Source organism: Alexandromys fortis, unplaced genomic scaffold (assembly GCF_014885135.2).
Source record: "Alexandromys fortis isolate MF-2015 unplaced genomic scaffold, M_Fortis_MF-2015_v1.1 scaffold_215, whole genome shotgun sequence".
NCBI classification, from domain to species: Eukaryota; Metazoa; Chordata; class Mammalia; order Rodentia; family Cricetidae; genus Alexandromys; species Alexandromys fortis.
The window spans coordinates 209,236-229,026 of NW_026068086.1; the positions used below are offsets into that span (position 1 = coordinate 209,236).

The window sequence follows — 19,791 nt, forward strand, 5'->3', positions numbered from 1 at the left end:
TTATTGCTATTAGTTGCCTAACACAAGAGGACAGGACCTTGTCTTTCTACCCCATCCTGACCAGGGCGGAGTCTCATGTATCTCAGGGTACCTTCAAACTCTCTTGAACTCTTGGTCTTCTTGTCGCCTCTTAAAAGTTGGGATTATTGGTGAGCCCCACCACTCCAAGTTTTATTGGTGCTGGGGATCAAACACAGAGTTTAAATGCATGCAGACTAAGTACACAGAGCTTAAATGCATGCTAACTAAGTACTTGGCAACTGAGCTACATCCCAAGCTAACTAACTGAATGAAGGGTTGCTCAGGTGGACTAGAGTGTGGTGGTTTTTAGTGTGCTAGTTTCTCTGTGTAAGACTTTCCTAAATGCTGGGTGATGGTAGGGAACTCCTTTAATCCCAGGACTCAGGAGGCAGAGGCGGGCAGAACTCTGTGAGTTCAAGGCCAGCCTGGTCAGACCTAATTCCAGTACAACCAGGCCTACACAAAGAAACCATTTATCGAAAAACCAAAAAAAAAAAAAAAAAAAAGGAAAGAAAAAGAGAGAGAGAGACATCTTAAACATCTTGAAAAGATGGGTTAATGATAAGTTGGATATGATGGTACACACTCATAATCATACCAGAGGCTGAAGCAGGAGGATTGAGAGTTTAAAGCCAGCCTGGCCAGCAAGATCCCATTTCAAAACAAAAACAAACAAAATCACAGAACACAAAACCAAAAGGACTGGGTAGCCGTGTTGCAGGGGCAGTCGAAGGCTGGCCTATGGATTGAAATATAGAGAGGAAGGGAACACCAGGGACCTCTCTTCACCCAGAACAGGGATCATCCATTCTCAACTTTGGCCAGAGGATTACTCACAGGAGACAACACATCCAAATCAAAGAAGCCGACTGATTCAGTTCCATGGAATATTGACGCCATTTGAGCTTATTAGGCCTCTTCCCATTCACTTGTTATTTCAGGCTAAGAGGGGATAGTTTTGCGCGCTGTTCTTTGTCCTGCACCAAGAGGACTAAGTGTGTCACCCAGTCACAGTAGAAAAGATAGCCTATGTAATAATGGACTTCAGTGGCAGTACACAGAAATCACCTCGCCAGACCGGAAAGCAGAATATTACTGTTAACTTTTATGATTATGATACGATAATGATACCTATATGTAGCCATTTTTACATGACAGTGGAAAAAATATCACTTTTAATCTTCTCAGTGATAGAAATTTCTTATTTTTTCCTAAGTAGAATAAAAATATTAAAGTCAGGTTACAGTTTTAAATCACTGAGCTGGGTGGGTCAGAATTGCTAGTGTTTAAAAAATGTGAACAACATTCTTAATATAGCTATTTGTGACTAACCAGTGGGTGTGACACCCGGGGGAAAACAATAAACTCACTCGCTGTGTATTTGAAAATTCAAGAGTTTATTTTTCTTCTCTTTTCAAGTTAGATTTCAGAACATTACTGTTTTTTTTTTAACAAGAAATTATGTAAACACTTACCCAAAATTTCTTCTTTGAACAAGAAGATGATGGAAAACTAGGCTTTTTTTTTTTTTTTTTTTTTTTTTTTTTTGGTTTTTTNTTTTTTTTGGTTTTTCGAGACAGGGTTTCTCTGTGGCTTTGGAGCCTGTCCTGGAACTAGCTCTGTAGACCAGGCTGGTCTCGAACTCACAGAAAACTAGGCACTTAAAGGCTGGTAAATAACACAAGAAATTCAACAAACAAACCAGAAAAATGCAATCTATGTCTTCCTCCAAAATCCCTGTCTTTGAAATTAAATCTTATTTTATTGCTGGGCGATTGTTGTGGAAATACAAGATACAAATTTTATGAGCAACCTTGACATTATATAAAAACTGATCTGTCAACCCATCAGTGCAATGATATCTCAGTCTATTTGTCCGATCCACACGTCAAGCGCTTGCTAAACATTACCGCAGCGCCGGAGCGACCCCTCAGAATCAGTTGCTATAAAGATCTTTGGGTGAGACGACAACGATGACGTTGACGAGGAGTTGGAGACCTTAAAAGCCTGGCTAATGAGCGTGAATTCAAAGTCCTGACTAACCCGGGTGGATCTGAGGTTAAGATTCGGGCTGGGCAGGGCGTGGAACGTCAGGGTTGAAATCTCACTGAAGGGCTCCAACAGCCCGAGCATTGACCAATAGGGTGAGGAGACTTTGCCTTTTACCCTTCTCCACTTTGCTAAAAACTGTTAGATTCCATTCCTAAAGCTAGCCCGTAAGGTCCGGTCCCTTATTCGGCCACTTCCTCATCTTGAGGCCGACCACCAAGGTCCAGCAACCATAAGCCCACCTTTGGTTCACCTAATTAATATGCCCAATCAAAACAAGTCAACTAATTCTAACCCAGGTGTCCGCCTTTCTCTTTATAAATGACCATTTCCCTATGGGCCACGTCTGTCTCTCTATTTGGAGCCAGTCCCTAGTTCCCCCGCTGGGGCAAATATTCCTTCCCCCTTCCTTGCCTCTTTTCTCCCTCTTCCTTGTTCCTTTTCCCTTCTCCTTGTCCTCTGTCTCCTGCCTTCACCTCTTATCCCTGCCCCCTGTCCCTCTGGGGCAAATACATCTCCTTTGTGCTGGGAATGAGGTCTTGGTGTGTCCTGTGCTGACTCTGGTCCTTTCCTTACGTACTGGGAAGGGGGAGCAGGAATATCTTGAGTTCAAGATCAGCATGGGCTACATAGTAAGCATGAAGCTATCCTGGGCTAAATAGTGAGATCTTATTTTAAACCAACCAAACAAGCAACCAAGCAATACTTCACAGGGCATGTACTGTCCTGTGCATTTTGCAATCATGCTTGCTTCTGTGTTGAGGGATATTTAATCAAACTGTGAACCCCGAGTTTGCATTTGCAATAATTAAATAAAATTAACCCTGCGTCAGGAGGCTGCCTTAGCAACTAGTTGACAGAAAGTAATCATGGAGTCTCAGAGGCCATTCGGAGGTATAGACACAGGAAGTAGCAGGGTGCGATTTGGAGGGGTGCAGGTTTTTCTCCTTTGTCAAAGCAGAAGCATGCTTCTTCCACTGGTGCCAACAAGGAGAGGGGATTAGCTGGCTGTTACTCAGCCTCTCTGAGCTCACTGGTTTTCACCCCAGCCTTTGAATCTCGAGTCTTATTCACACTTAGGTTAGAGATTTTGTTAAAGCTGCCTTTAGTGGCAGCGACTGTGACACCACCTTTAGGGAGCAGAATTCTCGCCAGACTGCAGGCTGAGTATCCAGGCCACTGCTAGATAAACAGGCCAATAACCGCAGAGCTATAGTTGCTGGCTTTGATAGCAGTAAAATAACGCACAGCCTCTGTGCTGAAGGTAAAACAGGACTTCTGTGTGAACTTCTATAGGAGGGAGAGCTGAGACAAATATTTTTCCCTAAAAATTGGCTTTTACTGTTTTTAATTATGTATGGGCATGGATATCTGCATGTGGGTATGTGCACATGAGTGTAGGTACCTGTGTAGGCCGCAGGTGTCAGGTGCCCTGGAACTGGAGATATAGGTGGTTGTGATCAACCATCAAAGTGGTTACGCGAGCCACCAAGTGAGTGCTGGGAACTGAAATGCCCTCTGGAAGAACATCCAGTGCTTTGTCTCTTTGCTTGTTTTGTTTTCAAGTCAGCATTTCTCTGTGCAGTCCTGTCTGTCCCGGAACTAGCCCTTGTGTAGACCTAGCTGGCCTTGAACTCACAGAGATCTCCCTGGTTCTGCCTCCTGAGTGCTGGGATTAAAGGCGTGCGCCACCACTGCCCAGTTATATCCAGTGCCATTTCCTCAGCCCTAAGAGGCAAATATTAACTCTTTCCATTGTTGTCGCTTTTGTCTTCTTTCCTTTGTCCGAATCAGACGTGATTCCCTATAGCCTGGCTGGCCTGGAATTCGTTGTGTAACTCAGGCCCATAAGTGCTGAGATTTACAGTCTTCCACTAGGCTCACTTCATCTTTTCCCTTTTTCTTTTTTAAAATTTTATGTGCATTGGTGTTTTGCCTGCATGTATGTCTGTGTGAGGGTGCCAGATCTCCTGGGACTGGAGTTACAGACAGTTGTGAGCTGCCGTGTGAGTGCTAAGAATTGAACCTGGGTCTTTTGGAAGAGCAGCCAGTCTTCCTTACCCCCTGAGTCATCTCTTCAGCCCCTCATCATTTTCCTTAATAATCCATGTTTAAATGCAACTTTACAAGTTACCTTTTGTCAGGTGTGGTGGCACAAGCCTTTAGTCCCAGCACTTGAGAGGCAGAGGCAGAGGCAGAGGTAGAGGCAGAGGCAGAGGCAGAGGCAGAGGAAGTATTTCCATTGAGTTCCAGGCCAGCCTGGTCTACACAGTGAGTTCCACGCTCTCCAGTGCTAAGGAGTGAGACCCTTGGGGGTGGGGGGAGAAGTACCTCTTGAGATAACTGCCTATATATATTTTCCTACACTATAGACAGCAATGAATAAAATGGCCAAAAGTACAGCCTATTCCCAAAGATAAATTTGAGATTTGAATTGCTCAAGTACCTGTTAAAAACCTTCCAAGATAGAAATGACTCATGAGCGACTTGAGGGTACCCTTTGGGCTCTGAATCTTGGCTCTATCTAGTCTAGAAGGAAGTGGGAAGATGAACAAATGCAATAGCAGAAAGCCTAACCCATACTGTGGGAACCCTCATTTTATTCTTCCTTGCATTGCTGAAGTTCTGGGATCTGGGGCTTCTCCCACAGAGTAGGATGTCCCTTCCAGAGTTTGCTAATTCTTAGGGATATCACACTGTTGACTTTACCCAAACCAGTCAGTCCTCAGCCTGCTTCCCGCCTTTCTATGCAAACCACACCTTTCCCGCACTACCCCTCCAACCCCGACCTTGAGACTTCCGCAATGAGATCTCCTGGTCCCCGGGATCTGTATTGTGCCATCTTCCTTTACAGCAGTCCTTTTTGTGTCCCTGTGACTACCAAACCTAGGTAAAATGCACCCGTGACATGTTCTTACCACATGCCCTAAAAGAGGATGCTCAAGGCCACAATGTACAGAATCAGGTGTGAAATATTTCCAGTGGACTTTAAGGTCACTCACTTATTCAGCGGGTGGGGCGTGAGTGCACATAACATTCTAGAGACGCTGTTAGGCACAGTGCCCATTTCACTATGGTGAGCACCCGGTGCTGACCCTGGACAGGGATGGCTGATAGGGTGGTGCTGATCTAGACTGACTCATTTCCTGTGTCCCAGTCACAGACCATCACTGCCATCACTGCCCAGGGCAGTCTGCTCACACTGGGATGTCACTCCACACATATCTCTGCTAACTTCAGTCTGTGTGCAATACTGATATCTAGTTTTATAATAAAAAAAAATGCTGCAAGATCCCCGGTGGCAGTAGGCAGCAGAAACGCTGTAGATCCCAAATGGTGGTAGCGGGGCATGTGGCGGCAGACAGCGGGGCCCTGGGAGCAGCCAGTCCCAGGCAGAGACGGCTGCCAGTCCCCGAGCAGTGGCTGGTCCCAGGCAGGGAGACACATGGCGGGCGGGCAAGAGACAGAGATATGGATAGAGGGGAAGCAGAGAAGTGGAGAGAGAGGCAGAAGCGAAAATGCCTCCCTGAGGACTATGGAAAAGAGAGCAAGCAGGCAAGAAGCTGAAGATCAGCCTGCCTCAGCGGATGGGGGAGGGAGTGGGCGTGGCTTGTCTCTTAAAGAGACAGAAAACCATAACATCTAGTATCTAGGATTCTATTTCAGTCTGTCTGTCTACCTGTCTTTTCCTTTCCTCCTTTCTTCCTTCTTCCCTCTCTCCATCCCTTCTTCCCCTCCTTTTCTCCTTCCTTCCTTCCTTCCTTCCTTCCTTCCTTTTTTTTTAAACTAATAATCCTGGCTGATCTAAAACTTGCTCTGTAGGCCAGACTGGTCTCAAACGTGCAGAGGTCTGCCTGCCTCTGCCCACAGGTGCTGAGTTTAGAGGTGTGCACCTCTGTGCCCATTTGTTTGCAGCATTCTTTTCAATGATGTAAACAGCAATCATCACCTTGCATGTACTCTGATGAAAGGTCCAGGAATACTGACATTTACGTTACTGGTTCACAATGGTGTTGTGTCCAGTTACAGGAAGTGAATAGATGTATGCTCTCTCCCTCTCAGGTGGTGTCTCTACAGCTACACTATCTTGAGATTTCATTTCACCCCAGTCAGAACAGCTACCATTAAGAAATCACAAACAAGACAAAAGCTGGGCATGGTGGCCCATGCCTTCTATCCTAGCACTCAGGAGCAGAGGCAGGCAGATCACAGAGTTCAAGGCTACTAAGTTCCAAAATAGCCAGGTCCACATAGAGAGACCCTGTTTCTCTCTCTCTCTCTCTCTCTCTCTCTCTCTCTCTCTCTCTCTCTCTCTCTCACACACACACACACACACACACACACACACACACTGAAAGAAATGCTGGCTAGAGTGGAGGTGGCAGGCCTAATACAATACTGGTGGCAATATAAATTAGTCACAGGTACTAGGGAAATAAACAATAGAGGCCACACACATACACAACCCTAAAAATAGAATTATCATATAGTATACTACTCCTGGTTATTGACTGAAAAAGTCTAAGTCAGCAACCACAAAGACGCTTGCACAGACATTTTGGATTTTTGTTTGTTTGTTTTGTCATTGTTATTTCGACAGGGTTTCTCTGTAGCTTTGGAGCCTGTCCTGGAACAAGCTCTGTAGACCAGGCTGGCCTAGAACTCAGAGATCCGCCTGTCTCTGCCTTTGCCTCCCAAGTGCTAGGATTAGAGGTGTGTGTCACCACCGCCCAGCACAGATATGTTTACTGATGCACCCCCCCCCAACAACCAAGGAGCAAGGGCATTTAACGTGGATGAGTGGTTATAGAAAATTCAGTATACATGCACAATGGAGTTTTACACAGCCACATCCAAGGACAGAATTATGCCATTTGCACGAAAAAAGAGGAAATTGAAGATCATGCTAACTTAAATATGACTGTTCAGAAAGACAGATATCATAGGTTCCAATGTAATGTGGAATTACATTGGGAAATGGCTATATATGTACACACACACCATTTCCAATGTTAATATATATATATATATATGCGTGTGTGTGTGTGTGTGTGTGATCTGAGAGTGGAAGGAGCAGTATAAGGGAAGAGGAACGGAATTAAGTTGGGGTGGCGTGGGGTGGGGCAAAGCAGGAGTGAATACAAACAAATCACATGACACACATGTTTGAACTTGTTATGAAAGACATCATTTTGTGCTGTAAATATGCTAATAAAAATTTTAGTGCTTGAGGCATTAAAATTTACTTCGTTGAGTAATAAGCCCATGCATGAGGTGCATAGCCTGACTGACTAATTGAAACTGTGTCTAAAAATGAGAAACGGGCTGTGTGGGGTTGAAGAGATAAATCCACAACTAAGAACACTTGTTGCATCCAGAGGACGTGGGTTTGGTTTCTAGTGCCCACGTGACACTTTATGAACTATATGTCCAGTTCCGGGGGACTCATGGCTTCCTCCTAAGCTGGCACCAGGCACCCATGCAATGTACTTACATACGTTCAGGCACGCATGAGTAGACATAAAATAAATGGATAAAAGTGGAAAACAAAAGAAGCTAATCAAAGTCCCCAAGCACCAACTACTGGGGAGGATTAAGAAAGTTTCTTGTGTAGGAGAAGTCTTCAAAGTGACCATGATATCTGTGATATATATATGTATATGTATATATATATATATATATATATATATATATATATCCCTTTAACTTCATAATCATCTTCAAGGTTTGAAAAGCAAACGTTTAATTGAAACAAAGTTCAATGAAGCCAGAGAAGGGTTTTATATAATTATAACAATGCTCATGAAACATTATTTCAGAGATGAATGATTCTATTTAGAGGAAGATTATTTATCAAAGGTGGGGTGGGGAGTTAACCTTCTGTCTGTGGTTGACACTGCCCTAACCTCCTAAACAGATTTATTAAAAAATATCAGGTTTATCTAAACAAATAAATTTACCTCAACTTTACCAGTAGGCGTCACTGTTTAAATATACTGATCATACTTCCTGTAGAGCTCTGAGCCCGGACTGGAAAACCAGATACATCATTCTGAACACCAGCCTTTCGATGCAAAGACTATTTCTACGACTCCAGATAACTGAATGGGGCCTGAAGATCAGATGAAAATTAATGATAAATGCTAATGATAAGTGTTTCCTAGGTTTTATGTTTGTATTGAGGGATTTAATCACTGTCTTACTTTCGATTTACTCAAAGGCTGGAGAGTTCCGTGAGCCGCACCTACACATTCTGTTTAAGATCGTAGACTGCTTTGATTAAAAATACTTTTGAAAAAAATAGGAAAAAAAAAACCCGAAAATATTTCAGATTCTGGGTCTTCAGAATAATGGTACCTACTTGGAGTTCACTGAAGGGTGGGTTGCGTGTGAACAGGTTAAACTTTGGAGACGAAAAAAAGAAAAAGGAAGGAAGGAAGAAAAATACAAAAGAAGAGAGTGGAAACAGAGGCAGAGAAAGGCAGAGGCAAATTTACTTTTTCCTTCTTTGGAAAAGCACTTTTGCAAAAACTTGGTTGGTACCAGGTCTCCCCGGCGGCCTCCTCCGGCCAGACAGAGTCAGCTAGCCGAGATTTCTGTCCCCTGCAGTGGACTGGTCCCCGCAGACTAGGTCGCTTCACGGAGAAAAAAACTAGCCTTACAGCAGCACTCTACTAAGGCTTTAACTGCATTTCTTCCGATTGGAAATTTGATTTCTAATATTTCAAGAAATCTGGACCTAAAAAAACAGTATTTTAAGGAAGAGAACAAAAATAGCACTTGTACCAGGAGTGGGGTTCGAACCCACGCAGACATATGTCCATTGGATCTTAAGTCCAACGCCTTAACCACTCGGCCATCCTGGTGCCGGCGTGCACTCTTGCTTCTACTCTTCCTACAAAGCGTACACCAACTTCCTCTTTTTTTTCCCCCTCCTCCCTTTTCTTTTTTTTTTTTCCTGCTCTTTCTTTTTTCTTTGAGGCTTCTCCCGCGCGGCTGCGTTGCGCTCCCGGCTTTCCCCGACCAGCTACCGAGGCTGGGTGGCTGCCGCCCGGGTTTCCTGTCGCCGTAGCCGCTCACTGTCGCCCCGAGTTCTTGGCGGCAACGAAGAAACTGCAACCGCAGGAGCCGCGCTCTGGACCCAGCGCGCGGGCGAGCGGGCGGGGGCTCGTGGAGTTGCGCGGGCGCCGCACCCAAACCCCACCGCTAACTTCTGAGCTCAGAGCGGCCGTGTGACCTCGGGTGGCGTGGGGACGGGCCCGCAGGGCGAGCTTCGGTATGTTTTTTCTAAATCGAAGGAGGTGCTGACGCCCTGCACCTGGGCGCCGCTTTCCTTTCCCGCCCGTGGGGCCGGACGCAGCGGAAGGAGCTTTGGAGACGGCTGTGCGGGCAGGGTAGTGCGGCTCAGTCCCCATTTCCCTCCCTGGTGGCTGCAGGCACGGACCCCTTTGCGGCATCCCGGTTCCTGCCACCCCTACGGCTCACCTAGGAAGCCGTCTTCCCTTGTTTTTTTAACTTGTTCCGGTCTTCTACTTTCGTTTTTGTAGTCGTGAGAAAATACCCTCAACTGAAGGCAATTTAGGGGGCAGGAGTTTATTTGCTTTACATTGGCCGTCACCCAATCAATACCCCAGGGCCCAGGCTAGGTGTTCTCCATTAACAGGTAGCTGGGGGCTGAGCCTTACACTGACCACCCCACCTTGTTCCCCCCCAAGGCCCTGTTCATTACAGGACCGGCCGGTGACTTCAGTCTTTGACTATGAATTTACATAAATCTGTCTGCTTCTGCCTCCTGAGCCACCCGAATGTGGCTTCTTCTGTGCTCTCTACACCCTTCAAAGCTGGGGTCTGGGGACCCTGGCTAGGAGAGGATGACGGAATGAAGAAAAGACAGACACACGGACACAAACACAATGAAGCTGGGCTCAGGTGGGGTTCACTAACTGCTGAAAGTCAGTGTGTTTACTGGGTAAAGCAGAGGTGAAGAGGTTAACTAATCTTGGTAGGTGGTCCCTGTAGGTGAGTTGTCTGCTTGTTTTTATACACAGTGGTCAGCTATAAACACAGTCAGACCTCAGAAAAACAACTTTGCCTTTCTTTTGAGCCTCGGCCATATGGGTAATTTGGCTTTGCCAAATTGTTCCCTGGGTCAGAGGCCTTGAAGTCTTTGGCATGGCAGCATCCAAGTCAAAATACACATTCACTTTGGACTTCACTTCCTCTGCCCCCTATAGCTGAGCAAATGTGAAGTCAACCAATTCTGTTGGTGCGCAGCTCTGGGACCTCTCTGATAGATGCTTTAAAGAGATAGTGGACTGAAGCTCCCAGAGACAGAAAGAAACAATACACCTGTATTAAAGACTCGACAGGGCTAATTGAATGATTGATTATCCTGGGCTATATTTAGCCCCCTTAATAGCCACTCATTGCCCACCTCTGCGTTAGACCTAATATCCTTGTGACCGTGAGTGAATCCTTTTGAAATGCGCTAGGACCACTAGACTCCACCAGCCCAAGAGCTAAGAATAGCATCAGATACCATCTGAAACAAAGAGCAAAGATTCCATGCGTGGTAACAATAATCTCTCTGCTATTCCCATCAGTGTTTATGAAGTGTCTGATTTATGACTGTCTTTTGTTCTCTAATTTTAAAAAACTTCACCAACTCTTACCACATTGGAACATGATATTCAAAGTAACGCAAATCTATGGCCATTCAGCTTGGACACAAGCTATAGCCATCTGCTGAGAGAGCATCATTTGAGGAAACTTCGTCCATCAGATTGGCCTGTAGACAAGTGTGTGGGGAGTTTTCTTCATTAATGATTATGTGAGAGGAGTCGCCCATTGTGGTAACAGGTCGAATGGTCCTGGGCTGTTAGGAAAAGCAAGCTGAGTGAGCCTTGGGAACAAGCCAGCAAGCAATGCTTCTGTGCGGTTTCTGTTTCAGTTTCTGTCTCCAGGTTCCTGTCGTGAGTTCCTGCCCTGACTTCCCTCAGAGATGAACTACGACGTTCTAAACCACACGAACCGTTTCTTCACTCAGTTGCTTCTGGCAGGGGTTATTACAGGAATATGTTCGGTCCATAGCGGGTCCCCAAAATGGCAGTGCTGCTGACAATGTCCTGAATGACTGTCTGGGCTCAGCTCAGGATGGACTCTGGCTGGGTAAACAGAAGGATTGGTAGCTAATAAACAAAAACCTCAATGCAGCATTCCTCAGAAATTTTGTGACTCGGGTTTGTTTGCCACTTGCTTCTAGCCAGCAAGATGCTACATCCAAAGTGGGCCCCCAAAACGGCAGTGCTGGTTCTTTTGGGTTTTTTTGTTATTATTTTTGAGAAAGGGCCTCATATAGCCCCTCAATGTAGCCAAGGATGACCTTGAACTTCTGGTCTACTTTTCACATGCTGGGATTACAGCCCTGTACCCCCATGTCCAGCTTTATGTGGTGTTGAGATCAGCTCGAGCCTTTGTGTACCCCAGTAAGCACTCTGCCAAGCAAGCTACATCCCTGGTCTTTCAGGCCCTTCTGGTACCACAAGGATTAAGATGAGAGCAGTTTGCAGGAAAATGGGCATGGCGTGGGTACCAGCTGGCTGCTTGCACTGACAACACAGAAAGCATCCTGTGTGATGCTGGGACAGTGGACCTGTTCCCTGTTATTTTTGGTAAGGAGGTGTGGGATCACCCGTGGTCACTCTTCTCTTTACCAGGGCTTTGGAAACTGTCAGGAAAAAGTAGCAAAGCATGAAATGAACAAAATCACCTAAAAAGAGGAAGGACTGAAGGACGGAATCCAGGGCCACCATGCCCACCAGGAGGCAAGCTCCTTAAAGGAGGCCGATTCCTTCCAGTATTGTGAAAGAGAACTGAGGTAAGTGTTTTACTAAGAGCTGGGGGAGCAATAAGTAAGTGTTCCTTCCTCATTTCCTCAGTAACGTTAATCTAGATGCGGATTATTGCAAAAGGCGTGTGTACATACGCAGCTTAGTCCACGGCAGCTCCTGCCAGCCAAGCCCATACACTGTGCACTCTGAAGCCTCTTCCCTTGGGCTGATCCATCAGGAGTTGCTAATATAATCTCAAATGTGTGCATATTTACCATTGCTATTTTATTTTGCAAATTTGAAGGAGGAGTTCAGTTACTCCATCGCTCCACGGCAGACCTCTGATCTGCAGGTTTTCCTTTGAGGTTGGAACCACAGTATTTACTTTGTACTTAAAGGTTTTGTGACTTAATGCTTTGAGAACAATGCATGTTTGTATTGTTTTTTTTTCTTCCAAATTAAAAAGTAGGGTAAATATGAAAACAATAGACTAAATAGAATTGACACCCTGTTCTCTTCCTGTTTCATCCATCAGAGAGCAGTGCGGTGGGGAGGAGGTGATGGTCAGAATGGCTTTGATACTTTAGGGGCTTGCAAAGCTCTGCAGGCCTTTACAGTGTCTATTGGTTTAGTTAATCGCTTTATTTGCAAATAATATGTGGAGTGCCCCCCCCAGGAATGTCTGTTTCTCTGTTTTGTTTTTCAGTTCCCCTCTTCTAGGTTTGAACTCCATCCTCTTGGGGTAAATCTAGGAGGATCTAGGGTTCTCTTGCTTTTTTATAGAAAACCTATTTTCTTTTGTTCTTTTTTATAAGCACTCTGCCACTGAGCTACATCACATATATATATATATACACACATATATACACGTGTGTGTATACATGTATATATGTGTGTATATTCTATCTATCTATCATCTATCTATCTATGTAATCTATTTTCTGCCACTTTTTTTTTCTTTCTCACAACCTCTTGTAAATATTTATTATGAGATTCATTCCTCCCTCCCTCCTCCATATCCCAGGCTGACCTGGAACTCACTACATAGCCCAGGTTGACTTTAAATTCATGGTAATCCTCCTGCCTGTGTCTCTCAAATGTTGGGTTGACAGGAATTGGTCACGGCACTCATCCTTTTCTTTTCTTTTATTTGAGACACTAACTCATTAGTACCACTGGATTATTTTTAAGGTATTCACTCCAAGTTGTTTTAACTGGTAGCCACAAGAAAAGGAGGGGTCTGTCTGGGTTGCAAGTCCTGCACTGAATGCTGCAGGTTCATTTTTAATGCCGTACTGAGAGGAAGCTGTGAGTGCAGAGACTGTGGTTTCCCACTGGAACAGAGAACTCCTTGAACAATTACCTCAAACATTGATAATGGCTGGTGCAGGAAGTCCTTTTGATGAAGTGTAGAAAAAGGGATTTTTGAATTTCCTTGATAGTTGGCTTTCTTCTCCCAAATGCATGCTGTAACACCTTACCACTAAGTGACATTTCTTGTTTGACAGGCTACCCCTCGCCCCCCCCCCCCCCCCCNCCCCCGCCTCCCTGCTGCCCCATCAACCAGACTGCAAAGTGTGGCGGAAGATTATGAAGAGACCATGCCACTATGTCCATTTAAGGGAGCATTGCACCAGGGCAAACCACAGGGCAAGGCAAAGAATGAACTAGTCAAACATTCCTATGTGCAAGAGACAGCAAGAAAAATTCCTGGGTCTGTCACGTGGAGGCTAAATAACTCCTTTTTAATGGGGGTGACATTCCTTGGATTGCCCTCTCCTTTGTGAGGACTCTCTGATTGCTGCTTGAAAGACAACTGCCACCCAAACATCTGTCTGTGCCTCAAAGCCCAGCTGAGTTCTCTGATTAGCAGGTATATAGCTCAGGATCCTCCTACATCTCTTTAGATCCTGCAGTCTAACAATGGCCTTGCAACTATTTAATTCACAGATGCATGAATTGCAAATGAAAAAATTACATTGTGTGTATGTGTGTCTGTGTATATGTGCCATGCCTGTGTTGAAGGCAGCATGTGGATGTCAGAGATCAGTTTATGAGAGGTGATTCTCTCCTTCTTCCATGTGAGTTCGGGCTTGGTAGCAAGTGTGTTTACCCACTGGGCCACCTTGCAGGTTCCTGATAGGTATTCTGGCACTAGCAAGCTTTGTGGGTCTAAGCAGTCTATATGGGATGCATGGGGCCAGAATATACACAGGAACAGACTGGTTTCTCGGGCGATTCTCACATGCATCTTCAGTGATTGATGTTATTTTAGGACTAAGGGCTACAGCTACTGACCTGAAACATAGCCGTTCACAACTGAGAGCAGGCAGTTATTCATTTTGCATAAATTAACTCATGATGGATGCTATAAAATAATCCCACACTAGTTCAGAATTGAGAATAATAAAGGGCTATTTACTTAGGGGTACATTCACAGATCACAGTACTCTGCATGAACGAGGAATAGGAATCCAATCATCCAGAGGCCAGGAAGGAGAGCGGGCATGTGCTTTACCTAGGCATTTATAAGAGGCCACACTCAAGTGGCCTGGTATCTTAAAAGGCTACTAGCTGAAGGAGTTCCTACAGCACCTCCCCCTTTAGTTTAAATAAGAGAGTTCTAAGCCTAATACAAAACTATATACAATAAAAACAAGTACTAAGTATAAAAATTAGAATTACAACCACCATAAACTATATCAAGCAAGAAACATAAGTTAAATATTTCAATAATTATCCTATCCTAAGGAATCTATGTTTTGTATTAGACATAGCTTAGCCAAGTCATGAGAGGAAAGTAACTATGACTATCTAGTCTTCAACCCCATTCAAGACCCGAGAAGGGAAATAATATTACTTGAATAGACAGGAAGTACAATTAAGTAACTTCCAAAATGTGCAATAAATGACAGAGACAACTGGCTATGTGGGCAATCAACCAAAGTCTCATTTGTAACATTGGAGCAACTAACTTTGGCTAAGGCCTAAACAATTTTCACAGGTAGGAAAATTTTCAGAACCGACTTGCCCCATCTTGGCAAGGTTTGGCAATATTTTTTTCTTGTATCCTGCTTGTCCTTTCTGGACACTGTGCATTTTGTCAGTGGTCAAGGCATGAATAGTTCCTTGCCCAAAGGCCAGTTTAGCCAAGAAGAAAACAGCTCCAAGTGAAGTGTCTTCGGTGCTCAACAATTTCTCAGGAATAGATCAGTGCTGCCAGGAGCAATTGTGTCTCACATCAAAAGAACCCTAAGTTTTTAAATGCCATAGTCTACAGTTCTTTGAAGTGCTTGAAAGTTACCCATCTATGTGGAATACAATCTCTATGTATCTAAAGAACCTGATTAGTCTAACTATAAGTAAGACAAACATGAATGACTAGAAACCTATAATATTTAATATCTATATAGAGACTAAGACTTCATATTAAAATATTTAACAATCTTCAAACAACTGTGTAGCAAATGAGGACAATGACCTCAAAATATAAACAATGTATAAATATCTTGATCAGAGGTAGAAATGTATAGTGCAATATGACAAATATATGCTAAAATTGTATCAGCATACAAAATGTCTTAAGCAGAAGTAAAAGCTTGCATGCATATAATATGACAAAATAACTTTACCTAGGTGTACAAATATTGCAACCAGAAATAGGAGCATATTCAATATAATTTGAATTTTTATCAATATACAAGAATCTATACTAGTGTAAATTGCCTATAAATAATAACTTACAAGTATCCACTCTATTACTCACTGTAATTATTAGTGTAAGTAAGCTCATACTAATCTACCTATTTTTTTGGTTGATTTATCTTAGGTTTTTAAATTGATTTTTATTGAGCTCTACATTTTTCTCTGCTCCCATTCCTGCCTTTCCCCACCCCCTTTCCTCCTCCAAGGTCCCCATGCTCCCAATTTACTCAGGAGATCTTGTCTTTTTCTACTTTCTACTTCCCATGTAAATAAGATCTGTGTAAGTCTCCCTTAGTGTGCTCATTGTTGTCTACGTTCTCTGGGATTGTGGTTTGTAGGCTGGTTTTCTTTGCTTTATGTTTAAAAACCACCTATGAGTGAGTACATGTGATAATTGTCTTTCTGTGTCTGGGTTGCCTCACTCAAAATAATGTTTTCTAGCTCCATCCATTTTCCTGCAAAATTAAAACTGTCTTTATTTGTTTCTGCTCTAAAGTACTCCATTGTGTAAATGTACCACATTTTCCTTATTCATTCTTCAGTCGAGGGGCATTTAGGTTGTTTTCAGGTTCTGGCTATGACAAATAAAGTTGCTATGAACATAGTTGAGCACATGTCCTCATGACCCAATTAAGCATCCTTTGGTTATATAACCAAAAGTGGTATTACTGGGTCTTGAGGAAGGTTTTTCCTATTTTCTGAGAAATTGTCACACTGACATCCAAAGGGCATTCCAGCTTGAATTCCCACCAGCAATTCAGAAGTGTTCCCTTTACCCCCACAACCTCTCTAGCATAAATTGTCATCAGTGTTTTTGATCTTGGTGTAAGATAGAATCTCAGAGTTGTTTCAATTTGCATTTCTCTGATGAACATTTCTTTAAGTGTCTTTCAGCCATTTTAGATTCCTCTGTTGAGAGTTCTCTGTTTAGGTCTGTACTCCATTTTTTTTTATTAGATTATGTGATCTTTTGGTGACCAATTTCTTGAGTTCTTTGTATATTTTGGAGATCAGACCTCTATCTGATGTGGGGTTAGTGAAGATCTTTTCCCATTCTGTAGGCTGTCGTTTTGTCTTGTTGACCGTGTCCTTTGCTTTACAGAAGCTTTTCAGTTTCAGGAATTCCTATTTATTAATTGTTTCTCTCAGTGTCTGTGTTGCTGGGGTTATATTTAGGAAGTGGTTTCCAGTGCCAATGCATTCAAATGTATTTCCCACTTTCTCTTCTATAAGGTTCAGTGTGGCTGACTTTATGTTGAGGTCTTTGATCCATTTGGACTTGAGTTTTGTGCATGGTGATAGATATGGGTCTATTTTCATTCTTCTATGTGTTGATATCCAATTATGACAGCACCACTTGTTAAATATTCTTTCTTTTTTTCCATTTGATGTTTTGTTTCTTTATCAAAAATCAGGTGTTCGAAGATGTGTGGATTGGTCTTTGATCATTTATAGAAGTCTACCAAAATATATGCTTCCTATTTTCTACTGTAGTTTTTGATTCATCCTCCAAGTCTATTTCATCATCCAGAACTTTATTGTTTTTTATAGTAGTTACTGGATTTTTAAATTTTCCTAGTGAGACTTGTCCTCCATAGTGACTGTGAATGACTGGATAGCGTTTGACTTGGGGGGTCTGAGAGAGGCCCCTCCAAGGAGTTGCCCGATGGTATCAGCTTGCCTTGTTTGTCTTTTGTTGATCTACATTCATGTTGGCCTTTGCGATACCTCCTACATATTCCAGAAGATTGAGACCTTCTATTTTTGCCATTCTCAGTGGAGATATTATTTCTAAGAATTCCCTTTCTTCAATCTATTCTCAGATATCTTATTATATCACAATCAAAACATTTGGCATTTTGATGTCTTCTCATACCTTTGGAAATTGCTTTTCCTACCCAAGCCTTGGTATTATAATCATATGTCTCAATGTTCATTGTATGCAGGATCCATTCATCAATTGGTGCTGATCCAGCCTTTATAGACCCAAGTATCTTTTTGCATTCTAAGTTGGCATTTTCCAAAGCCAGAGATTTAATAAGTGCTAATCTAGATTCTGGATCTGTTGCTCCTATTTGTACAGCCTTAGTTAATCTTTGTAAAAAGCCACTAATGGTTTCTCTGTGGCCCTGTTTAACCCTGGTATATGATTCAATTAATTTCCTTGATTCTTGAATCCTGTCCCAAACCTTTAAGGCTGCTGTGTGGCATAGGGACAAGATGTATTCATTGTAAAGAGCTTGATCCTGTGGGTCAGTATAAGTGCCCTCAAGAAGAATTTGATCTTAGAAAACCTCAAATTCTTTTGCTTTTTCCTATTGCTCTAAAATTTTCCTCTTCTAGTATAACATGAGGGCCTGCTTGTTGGGGTTTCTGTCCTGCTTGGTTCCCACAGTCATTAGGTCCCAAAGAATTACACAGAAGGTCTACATAAGTTATAAAACTGATTGGCTCCTTAGCTCAGGCTTTGTATTAGTTCTTATAACTTATATTAGCCCATTATTCTAGTATATGTTAGCCACATGGCTCAGTATCTTTTTCAGCAGGGAAGGTTACATCCTGCTTCTTTGGTGTCTGGACAAGACTGCAGGAAGACCTCCCTTCTTCCCAGAATACACCTGTTCTTTTTGCCCCGCTTCTACTTCCTATCTGGTTGTCCCACCTATACTTCCTGCCTGGCTACTGACCAATCAGTGTTTATTTAAAACATAATTGACAGAATACAGAATTGTCTTAGACCATTCTAGCTAGTAGCATTTCCACAGTAGTTGCGGACCATCTTCCAGGACCACTAAAACTAATTGAAGCCTTATTGCTGGAAGTCCATTTCTTTATCATCTCCCTAAAAAATGATGAATGCAAGTCATAAGATACTACTTCTTACTTAATTTCTTTTAGATCACTTATACCTATAGGTATACATCTACATTCTTTGGATCCTTTTTGACATTTAGAACATGATGTTTTTCAGAGGTGATTACAGTACAGGAAGCTAAAACCCTGGGTAAGTCATCTCTGATATATGCTGGCAATGTTAAATCCTGTTCTTGTGCCTCCTTTCCCTGCTCATCAGCTCTAATAATTTCCTCAGTCATTTCAAATCTTTTTACTACTGTCTTTTATAAAGCTTGAATCTCATGACCTATATATATTTCTAGTGATTTCATTGAGGTACCTAACCTCTGGTTCTCATTCTGCACATGAGATTTTAAGGTATAAAGTTTTTTCTTTAACAATAACATCTCATCCTTGAACATTATTTGGATAGTGTGAAGATTACCTTCCTGGAAAAATACTCTATTTGCTAACCTATCATAACTTTTTTAACAGATTTTGATTTTCAAATTCAACAGTATGAATTCTTTCAGATATTTTCTCCATACCCTTTGACATGAACTGAATTTTGTCTGTCAAATCATTGTTATTCTTTTCAACGTTATTAATATTTTCAGCTAGCTGTTTATTATTAGTCTGTAAAGACTGTATCATTTCTAAAAGTGACTCATTCGTGGCTCTACTATCAAATCATTTTCTTTTTTCTTTTTTTTTGGTTTTTCGAGACAGGGTTTCTCTGTGGCTTTGGAGCCTGTCCTGGAACTAGCTCTTGTAGACCAGGCTGGTCTCAAACTCACAGAGATCCGCCTGCCTCTGCCTCCCGAGTGCTGGGATTAAAGGCGTGCGCCACCATCGCCCGGCATCGTCAAATCATTTTCCTAAGGATACAATATTAAAAACAAAGCTACGTCCTAATATCCAATAAATGGGTGTATCAGAACAACCATATAAGCCTTGCTGAATACCATATATAGTATTCAAAAAGGTTCTTAAATTGTCAACAATTGTATAACTTTCAAATTCATTCATGTACTTACCTTCATTAGATTTCAGTAAATTGTTGTAGGTGCAATAATCTTTATTTACCAGCAGGTGTCACATTTGCAGCCACAGGTCACAACCGGCAGCACACCTTGGCGCCTGGTTAGATACTGACAAATAAACTTTGCTTGACAAATTTATAGCAATTGAATTAATTCTGTACACGGAGAGAGTATTTAGTGTCCAGAACATCCATGAGCCCAGAACTCATGAACAGGGAACACTAACCGGAAGCTGGCACATGTGACTACATGGCAGGGAAAGTGGTGGGGGGTGGGGAGGGGAGGACTATGCACAGTCGGCCTTGCAA

The 19,791-nt window shown here is 42.8% G+C and overlaps 1 protein-coding gene and 1 non-coding gene across 2 annotated transcripts in view; one reads left to right on the forward strand and one right to left on the reverse strand.

Moving 5' to 3' along the window:
- LOC126488646 (uncharacterized) overlaps nt 1-19,791 on the forward strand; it is a 77,575-nt gene that overhangs the window by 25,288 nt on the left and 32,496 nt on the right. The gene's annotated exons all lie outside the window — the stretch shown is intronic.
- Trnal-uaa (transfer RNA leucine (anticodon UAA)) lies at nt 8,854-8,936 on the reverse strand. Its single transcript has one exon. It is a non-coding gene; the product is annotated as a tRNA-Leu (tRNA).